Consider the following 9,993-nt stretch of genomic DNA (forward strand, 5'->3'; position numbering starts at 1 on the left):
TAAGCTCTTAATATTCCAGATTTCTGTATTCTAAAAATTATATATTTAAATAATTTTATTATCATTAATTTTAGGTTTTAACATGTACTGAGATAACTGCATTGAAATGCCAATACTACAAAATAACAAAAATATAATTTTCTTCTCTTGTACATTTCAATTAAAATAACCTCCTCTATAGCCTACAACTTTTAAAAGTAAGGATTTTGCTTCAAATTACTATTTTAGTAGTGAACTAAGGTGAATACTAACTTCTTCGATTTCTATATATTGCAACTTCAACAATTCAAAAGCAATCATTCTCATCTCTACATCTCCATCTGAGAAGAGTAGGCTAGAGAGGTTGTTTTAACTGTAATGTACAAAAGAAGAAAATGATATTTTGCTTGTTATTTTATAGTATGGGTATTTCAAAGCAGTTAACTCAATATGTATTGAAACCCAAAGTAAGGTAGTAATAAAATAATTTATATATTGAATTTTTAAAACACAGATATTATTCTAAAAATTTTCCCCTATTAAGAGATAAAAAATGATATTTGAATTCCCTTGGCTCTGGTATATTAAGAGGAAGGCACAGAGAGTCAACTACATCACAAAGTGTGAATTCTACACTGCAATAGAGAGACAAAAAAATAGAAATGATACTAAAGATATACGAAGCTTATTCTTAGAGAACTGTAGAATTGTGGGGACAAGAAAAGATCACCCAACCACCTGGGATTCTGTACATGGACTGTAGTATCAAAGTTAGAGGCCTTTTGGATAGGTCGAAGGGAACACTGAAAACCATCAACTCCACATGTAGGCTAAGAGACTAACTAATTAGGTACTTCTGACACAATCTCCATTCTCTTTCGGTTTTAAGATTACCCAGAGAGACTGCCCTGTCCCCAAGGAAGGACAAAGAATGCAATTTAAGGTGTTACCAATGTATAAGAAATAGGGGTAGCTTGAAGGAGAATCTGCTGTGTCCTGAGACCAGGAATCCTGGAGTAATCTGCTCAAACTGAGAGTCAACAAAGGTTTGATTTACTTTGTTTGATGTAACTGAGATTACATCCTTTATTTTTGAAAAACAAAACAAAACCATTAAGGTTGTTTTTCATCTGAATTGCCTTATTCAAAGAACCTTATGATATGTTTCATAGTGTTTATTAAAAACCACAATAAGGTTTTTCAGTAATGGTTAAATTAAAATGACAGGATAAACAGAATTAACCAAGAAAAAAACCTACATTATTATCTCATGAATTTTCATAAACATTCACATAGTCTTTATACTGTACTTTCATTAAAGTACAACATAGAAAATAAACATCTCTTATTTGAATGATTTTTACTACCTTGAAGATTTTAGACATAAAATTCTTATCAAAATTAAATGTTTAAAAATACTTGGGGAAAGTTTAACAAATATATTACATAATTTATAGGTACTGATATTTGAGAAACAGGATCTATTTCAAAAAAATTTCCCTGCATGTACTGCAAATATGACAAGAATGAGATATTTTTTTAAGACAGACAGGTCATTTCCTTCAGAAATGCTCAGAGTAGAGTATCAGTAGAACAGAAGCAGTTATCAAGTGAAGAGGGGTTAAATGAGAATTCTTTCCAAGAACAGATTGATAGAAGCAGTTATAACATCAAATAGAGAATGATTCAGTGTGAGTGACGGTGGTTGTGATATGACAAGGATAAGGTGGCAACAAATGAAGTTATATGCTGAAATTCACTTTACACTTGATATTGTGGTATGTCCTCTATGTCCTTCACAGAAGATTTCATATCTGTCTCTTTATACATTTCTTTAGTCCTTCTATATTACTATATCTGTGACTATCATTTTTGGCCAGGAAGTGACATTTCCAGCCAAAATACTAATTTCACTGGAAATTTAAAACTACATTGGATTATCTTTGCTTTTCTATTATTCTCTTCATAAATTTCCAAAAATGAGAATTGTGTTTACCAATCAGAATTATTTTTTACTCTTAAAATGTATTACATGTTAAAATGTTTACAGCAAAGCATATAAAAAACACACACGAAAATATCAGTGTATTGTAACAACACATCTTCAATGTTCTCAATTAGAAATGCCTTATTTTTCGAGAAACAGAGCAAGTATGATTTTGATTTTAAAAGTAAGTTATGTTTGTCCATTGTTAATGAACACCTTCATTGCTTTAATATTTAATAATATTGAAGTTATAATATTGATAAATAAATCATAGTTTTAATTAGAGAAATAGTAGTGAGAGGTGGTATGGTATGAAAAGTTAAATAATATTTTTGTACAGAAAAATTATATATCATGATTTAAAAGAATCAAAACTGCATGTATAGAAAAGTGTGTCAAGTATACTTTAATGAATATTTAGCTTTGAAATCTGTACATCTTTTACTATTGAGAGTATCTGGATCTTCCTTCTATGATAATTAATTTTAATTTTCCAGATATGGATTTTAGCTGTTTATGATACTCAGATATTATTAGTGTTCTCCAAACTATTGTTCTTAGAATAATAAAATAATTATTAAAATAATTCTTAGAATTTTTATTTTCTTTTTGAAGTGATAATTTTATTTGCCAAGTGTCTGTCTTCTCACTCTCATAGCATGCTAATGACACATTATAGTTTAACAGTATGTTCAAAGACGTGTATATGCATCACTTAAACATTACAAGACATAATCAGTGGAAATAAAAATGAGAGAAGTAGGCAGCAAAATTTGATTGGATTAATTATAGATGTTAAAGTGGTATATTAACAAGAAGTTAATATTTTCTATACACCTCACTTCGCTGTATATTAGATTTCCATCTATCCATCTATGCATATACTGATAAATAGAATCAATCATTTATCATCTTACTATCATCCATCTCATATTAAAATAATTAACTTGTATTAAAAGTTAACAAATATTTTTCATGTTTAATCAAGTGTGAAGAGTTAAGTGTTTGTGTCCAACTCCTCTGTCATGGAATTCTCCAGGTAAGAATACTGGCATGGGTAGCCATTCTTTTCTCTAGAGAATTTTTCTAACTCAGGGATTGAACTGTGGTCTCTTACACTGTAGGCAGATTCTTTACCATCTGAGCCTCCAGGGAAGCCCTGTAAATAATAACTAATTACTTCACAAATTTTTGTACAAAACAAATAACTATGATATAAAAAAGGTTACATTCTAAAATAATTTGATGAATACAATAAAATCCATTTAATCTAAAATATGAAACTATCGATTTTTTAGGAATCCTAAAAAATCTCAGATTTTTTACTATTAATTCTTTGGAAAAATAAATTAGACAAATCCTGGCTCTTGGTCATTTTCTGCTACTGCCATCTTTCTCTTACAAAGTCATGCCCCCAAACCTAAACTATAATATGTAAGAGTTTACTGACATAACATAAACTATGGTCACAGATGTTATTTAGACATATCCAAATACATCATGCCAACTATGCTTTCTAGCTATAGAAAATTTAGTTTCATGAGGAACTGAGGCAACTCTTGAGAAACAACACACTGTAATTTAACAAAAATAAGGCAAGCAAATTGTGCGCAGTGCTATTGCTGAAATCAGCAGAGATGTTCATATATACTGAGATATCTTAAATAGACTGTAATACCCGAATGCAAAAGAAAAAATGCTCAGTTGAAAGAGGATGACTCCATCTAGAAAAATGAAGCTTTGGAAGAGAACAAGGGTGACTAATGCACCCACTTAACTGACTGAGTTCACGCATAAGATATATTTATCTCTGAGATACATCCTAATGATACAAAAATTTCATATGGAAACTTGTAAATGCATAGACTTATTTATTTCCCATTACCAAATCATATAGGAAAACTTTTAAAGAAATGGAAATTGTAAAACAAGAAAAAAATGGCTAAAAGCATAACATTGTTAGAATTTAGTGAAAATAGAGTGTGAAAGCTGTATTCAAAGGTCAAGTTTTAGAGCACTAGGTCTGCAAAACTAACTGTGACATTCTTCACAGTTTGCTTACAGGATGGCTACTTTAGCTCCAGGCACCCTATCTTTACACAAGATTCCAAGAAGGAATGAAGTTAACAAGCAGATGATCTGGCAGGAGCTATGATTTTGGAGATATCAGAGAAGGAAATGAAACAGAGTCTGCGACAATCCCTTATGAGAGAATCACAATACAAGATAGGGGCTGTAGAACAAAGCCATGCTATCTGCAGGAGTTACACAGCTTTTGAAAAACCACCTATTGCATGGCTGAGTTCTGGTGCACCCAAGACTTCTGATTATAGAAGACCAAGTGACCTTGGCCAGACTTGCCCTTCAAGCACAGGCATGGTAGGTGTGGCAGACCAATGAGAATGTACCATGAGATAGAACTAGTATGTCTGGGTTGAGGACAAACAAAATCAGAGAAAAATGCCAGCTTCATGATCAGATGCCCCAGAGCCTGTTATCATCCACCACTGCTTTAACAGCTGCCTTCCTCCATGTCCTGGTGGCAGTGCTTCCATAGCATAGCTATTTCCCCCCATGCTTCTCAGATGCCTGATACACTGTGTCTGCTAGTGCATTCACTTCCGTCAGTACTTCATTCACATTCACCTCACATACATTTTTTATCAGTTAGACTGTGGACTGGTTCCAAGGGTTGTCTGCACTCTTCCTATCACCAATGTATCTCAATATCATTCAGACAGTCAAATTCTAGCCGTTAGCCTTAACTTATTGCTTGCCTCCTTGGACCGATGATCCTGGCATGAAGCAGTATAGTTTTTTGGGGTTTTTTTTGTTTTTGCTTTTTCTGGAAGCAGATGCTGAAATGGTTTGGATTTTTGTAAGGGAGTAAGTGACACCTGTGAAAGGAAGGGAGGTGCAGTAGGATTATACAGGGGAGAAGTTAAATGCAAAGCTTCAGCCCAACAAAGCCTGGTAGGGGGTTCTGAAGAATATAGTGTATGCTAAAGTATGCTGGTTGGGCCAAAATGGATGGGTGTTTGTTTCCATACCTTCATAAATAGCCAAATACCAGCTGCCCAGGGAAAGCAACCTGAAGGAGTTAACAGCTCCAAGCTATCCATTGTCTACAATCTGAGTAGCTAGGCAGCAAGTCCTCACTGAAAAGAGTTCTATGTAACTTGTTGTTGTCTACCACCAGCTCCTGTGGACAAATGGAATTGGAAATTTTCTCTAGAAAAGTTATATAAATGTGCATTTCCCCCAGGGTGATTTGTTTTTAACAAGTGACAACCAGTCCAATTTTGGCTAGTTCGTTCACTTTCTGATACTTTTAAAGAGTAGAATTTCTTTGTTATGTTTTGGTTTATAATTATCATCAGGGGCATGAGTTCAATAAAAGCTACTGAATTATTTCTGAAGACAACAGAGTATATAAAATAAGTATTTAATATATATGTGTACATATATTTATATATAATTTCCATCTATGTTATCTAATTTAGTGTATTCTCTTACCATTTTTTTTTTGTTAATTCTGTGAGGTTGGTAGTTATGTCATCTCTTTCACATTTTATATCCATAATTGGAGTCACTGGTTCTTTTTTAGTTAATCTAACTAAAAGTTTGTCATTTTTTAAATCTGAAGACATTTTCTAGTTTTCCTTGTGATTTCTTCTTTGACCCATTTGACCCATTGGTTACTTGGTAGTGTGTTATTTAATTCCCACATGTTCTTGTTATTGATTTATAATAATAACCACAAAAATGTCATCCTTTTAAGTACTTTGTATGATTTCAATGAATTTAAACTGATTGAGGTTTGTTTTGTGAACTAACATATGTTCTATTCCTGGAGAATGTTTCATGTGCACTTAAGAATGTTGTGGTTCTGTTGCTATAGGGTGGCATGTTCTGTAGAATATGTGATATAGGTCAAGTTGAATTATAATATTGTTCAAGTCTTCTATTTCCTTTTGGAACTTCTGACTAGTACTCATAAATGATTAAAAATAGGGTATTGAACTTCCACCTATTAATTTTTTTCTTCCTTCAAATTTTGGCAGTTTTTGCTTCATTTAATTTTGGGGTTCTTTTTTATCTAGAACTCCTTTGTCTTCTTGATGGACACTTGTATCATTATAAAATGTTCTTCCTCAAAGTCTTTTTAGCTATTATTACTACTGCCATTGTAGCTTTCTTTTGATACATATTGGCATGATGTAACTTTTTTTTTTTTTACCTTCAACCTATTACGTCTGAATCTAAAGGATATATCATAAAGATAGCATATAACTGGATCACTTTTAAAATTCCATTGGACAAATCTTTCTCTTTTTTCCCTACACAGTTCCTCCCCCTTTCCCTCTGGTAATCACCAATTTCTTTTCTATATCTGTGAGTCTGCTTGTTTTTTTGTTTTATTCAGTAGCCTGGGGTATTTTATTCAGTACTGTGTGGTATTTTTTTAGATGTAACATATAAGTGTTTGTCTCTGACATATTTCACTTAGCATAATGCCCTCCAAGTCCATCTACGTGGCAAATAGATTTCAACATTTCATTCGTTTTTATGGCTGAGTAGCATTCCATTATATATATATATATATATATATATATATATATGGCACATCTTTATCCATTCATTTGTCAACGGACATTTAGGTTGCTTTCATACCTTAACAGTTATAAGTAACATTGCAATGAATATTATCTTTTCCAATTTTTTTTTCAGATATATACTCTGGAGTGAAATTGCTGGGTCAGATGGTGATTAAATATAGTTTCTGGAGAAACCTCCATAATGTTTTCAGTGTGGCTGCAAAAATTTACATTCCTTCAATGGTGTAGGAGGGTATCTTTTTCTACATCCTGGCCAACATTTGTAGTTAGTGTTCATTTTGATGACATCCATTCAGACAGTGAGGTGATATCTCATTGTGGTTTTTATTTGCATTTCCCTGATGATTAGCAATGTTGTGGACTTTTGTTGCATGTGCTTGTTGCCTATCTGCATTTCCTCTTTGGAAAATTGTCTATTAGATCTTCTGTTTTAGGTTATTATTGGGTTATTATTAGGTTATTATTATTATTATTTGATATTGAGTTGTATGAACTGTTTACATATGTTAGCTATCTTACCGTTTATCAATACCACTTATTAATCATACCATTTGCAAATATCTTCTCCTATTTGGTAAGTTGTTTTTGTTTTGTTGATGGTTTCCTTTTGGATCCAAAAAATATTGTTGTAATTTATGTCAAAATGTGTTCCTTTGCTTTCCTTTAGAAGTTTTATATTATCTGGTCTTGCATTTAGGTCTTTAATCCATTTTGCATTTATGTATATGATAGTAGACAGTGTTCTAATTTCCTTATTTTATAAGTAGCTGTCCAGTTTTCCCAGCACCAATTATTGAAGGGCCTGTTTTTTTCCTCTGTTGTTTATTCTTGCCTCCTCTGTCCATGATCAATTGACCATGAATGTGTGGGTTTATTTCTGGGATTTCTATTCTGTTTGAGCAATCTATGTGTCTGGTTTTATGCTAGTACCATACTATATTGATTATTGTAGCTTTTAAATATAGTCTGAAGTGAGGGAGCATGATTCCTCCAGCTCTGTTCTTCTTTCTCAGGATTGCTTGGACCATTCAGGGTCTTTTGTGTTTCAATACAGAAGAAGTCAGCGCCACAGAAATCAGAGAAGAAAAACAAATGAAAGGAATGCAATTTGCAAAGGAAGAAGTAAAGCTGCAGATGACATGTTAGTATATTCACATATTCATTATTTATTCAAATATTATTTCTGCTGTTTCACAGCTGTATTCTGGGACCTCCACTGTATTTTGGTATGCTTGACAGTGCACCAGCTGGTCACTGGAACTGCTATATTTTCTTCATTGTTTGTGTGTGTGTGTGTGTGATCCTCAATCTAGATGATATTCAGGAAACTATATTCAAGTTTGCTGATTATTTTTTCTGTCAGTTCAAATTTTTTCAGCCCATGTAGACTGTTTCATTTCAGTTACATTGTTCACTTTCAGAATTCCTATTTGATCTTTTTCATATTTTAAATTTTTTATGATATTGTTTTGGAGATATTCCATTCTCTAATAAATTTGCTTTAATTCATTCAGTTTAGTTGCTTAGTCATGTCCAACTCTTTGCTATCCCATGGACTGCATCACGCCAGGCCTCCCTGGACATCACTAACTCCTGTTGCTTGCTCAAACTCATATGCATCAAGTTGGTGGTGCCATCCAACCATCTCATCCTCTGTTGGCCCCATCTCCTCCTGCCTTCAATCTTTCCCAGCATCAGGGTCTTTTCCAATGAGTCTGTTCTTCACATCAGGTAGCCTAAGTATTGGAGCTTCAGCTTCAGCATTGGTCTTTTCAGTGAATATTCAGGACTGATTTCCTTTAGGATGGACTGGTTTGATTTTCTTGCAATCCAAGGGACTCTCAAGAGTCTTCTCCAACATTACAGTTCAAAAGCATCAATTATTTGGTGCTCAGCTTTCTTTACGGTCCAACTCTCACATCCATACATGACTATTAGACAAACTATAGCTTTTACTAGATGGAAGTTAGTCATCAAAGTAATGTCTCTGTATTTTAATATGCTGTCTAGGTTGGTCATAGCTTTTCTTCCAAGGAGCAAGAGTCTTTTAATTTCCTGGCTGCAGTCACCATCTGCAGTGATTTTGGAGCCAAAGAAAGAAAGTCTGTCAGTTTCCATCGCTTCCCCATCTATTTGCCATGAAGTGACAGGACCAGATGCCAGGACCTTAGTTATTTGAATGTTGAGTTTTAAGCCAGCTTTTTCACTCTCTTCTTTCATCAGTTCGGTTCAGTCACTCAGTTGTGTCTGACTCTTTGTGACCTCATGAACCGCACCATGCCAGGCCTCCCTGTCCATCACCAACTCCTGGAGTCCACCCAAATCCATGTCCATCGAGTCAGCGATGCCATCCAACCATCTCATCCTCTGTCGTCCCCTTCTCCTCCTGCCTTCAATCTTTCCCAACATTAGGGTCTTTTCAAATGAGTCATCTCTCCACATCAGGTGGCCTAGTATTGGACTTTCAGCTTCAACATCAGTCCCTCCAGTGAACACCCAGAGATAATCTCCTTTAGGATGGACTGGTTGGATCTCTTGCAGTCCAAGGGACTCTCAAGAGTCTTCTCCAACACCACAGTTCAAAAGCATCAATTCTGTGCTCAGCTTTCTTTATAGTCCAAATCTCACATCCATACATGACTACTGGAAAAACCATAACCTTGACTAGATGGGACCTTTGTTGGCAAAGTAATGTCTCTGCTTTTTAATATGCTGTCTAGGTTGGTCATAACTTTCCTTCCAAGGAGCAGGCATCTTTTAATTTCATGGTTGCAATCACTGTCCACAGTGATTCATTAGATAAGATATTTTAAATTTTATATATTTATGATACTTGATTTAATGTATTACTTTATTAAGTGCAACATTTGAAATTCCTTAGGGACAGTTTTGTGAATACAATTTTTTTCCTGTGTATGAGCCACATGCTCATGTTTCTTTGCATGTCTCATAATTTTTTTGTTTTAAAACTGGACATTTAAAATAATATAATGAGCAACTTTGGATATCAGATCCTCTCTCCTCTATTTGTTATTTATGTTGTGCTGTTAATTTTGTTATTGGTATTATTGCCAATGAATCTTTTCTTTAGTTAATTTCTGTAATAGTCTGTGTCATGTGTAGCCAATGAAATTATCACCATATTAACTTATACTACTGCACTTCCTTAACTACATTGAATCAATGTCTTTTTACATGTACTGTGTACATTTTGAAGCATGCCTTAATTCTATGGCTGTTTACAACTCTGTCTTAGACTTCATTTCTTGTCTTTGCAGATAAGTTGGACATGAGATATTAGAACCTACTCCTTATCTTCTTTGCCATATTCACATCTTTGTACATACATGTGGTTTTATGGATATTTAGGAATATATCAGAATGTTTCAAAACCCTCTATGTACATAA

This window comes from Ovis canadensis, chromosome 10, assembly GCF_042477335.2.
Source record: "Ovis canadensis isolate MfBH-ARS-UI-01 breed Bighorn chromosome 10, ARS-UI_OviCan_v2, whole genome shotgun sequence".
Classification (NCBI taxonomy): Eukaryota; Metazoa; Chordata; class Mammalia; order Artiodactyla; family Bovidae; genus Ovis; species Ovis canadensis.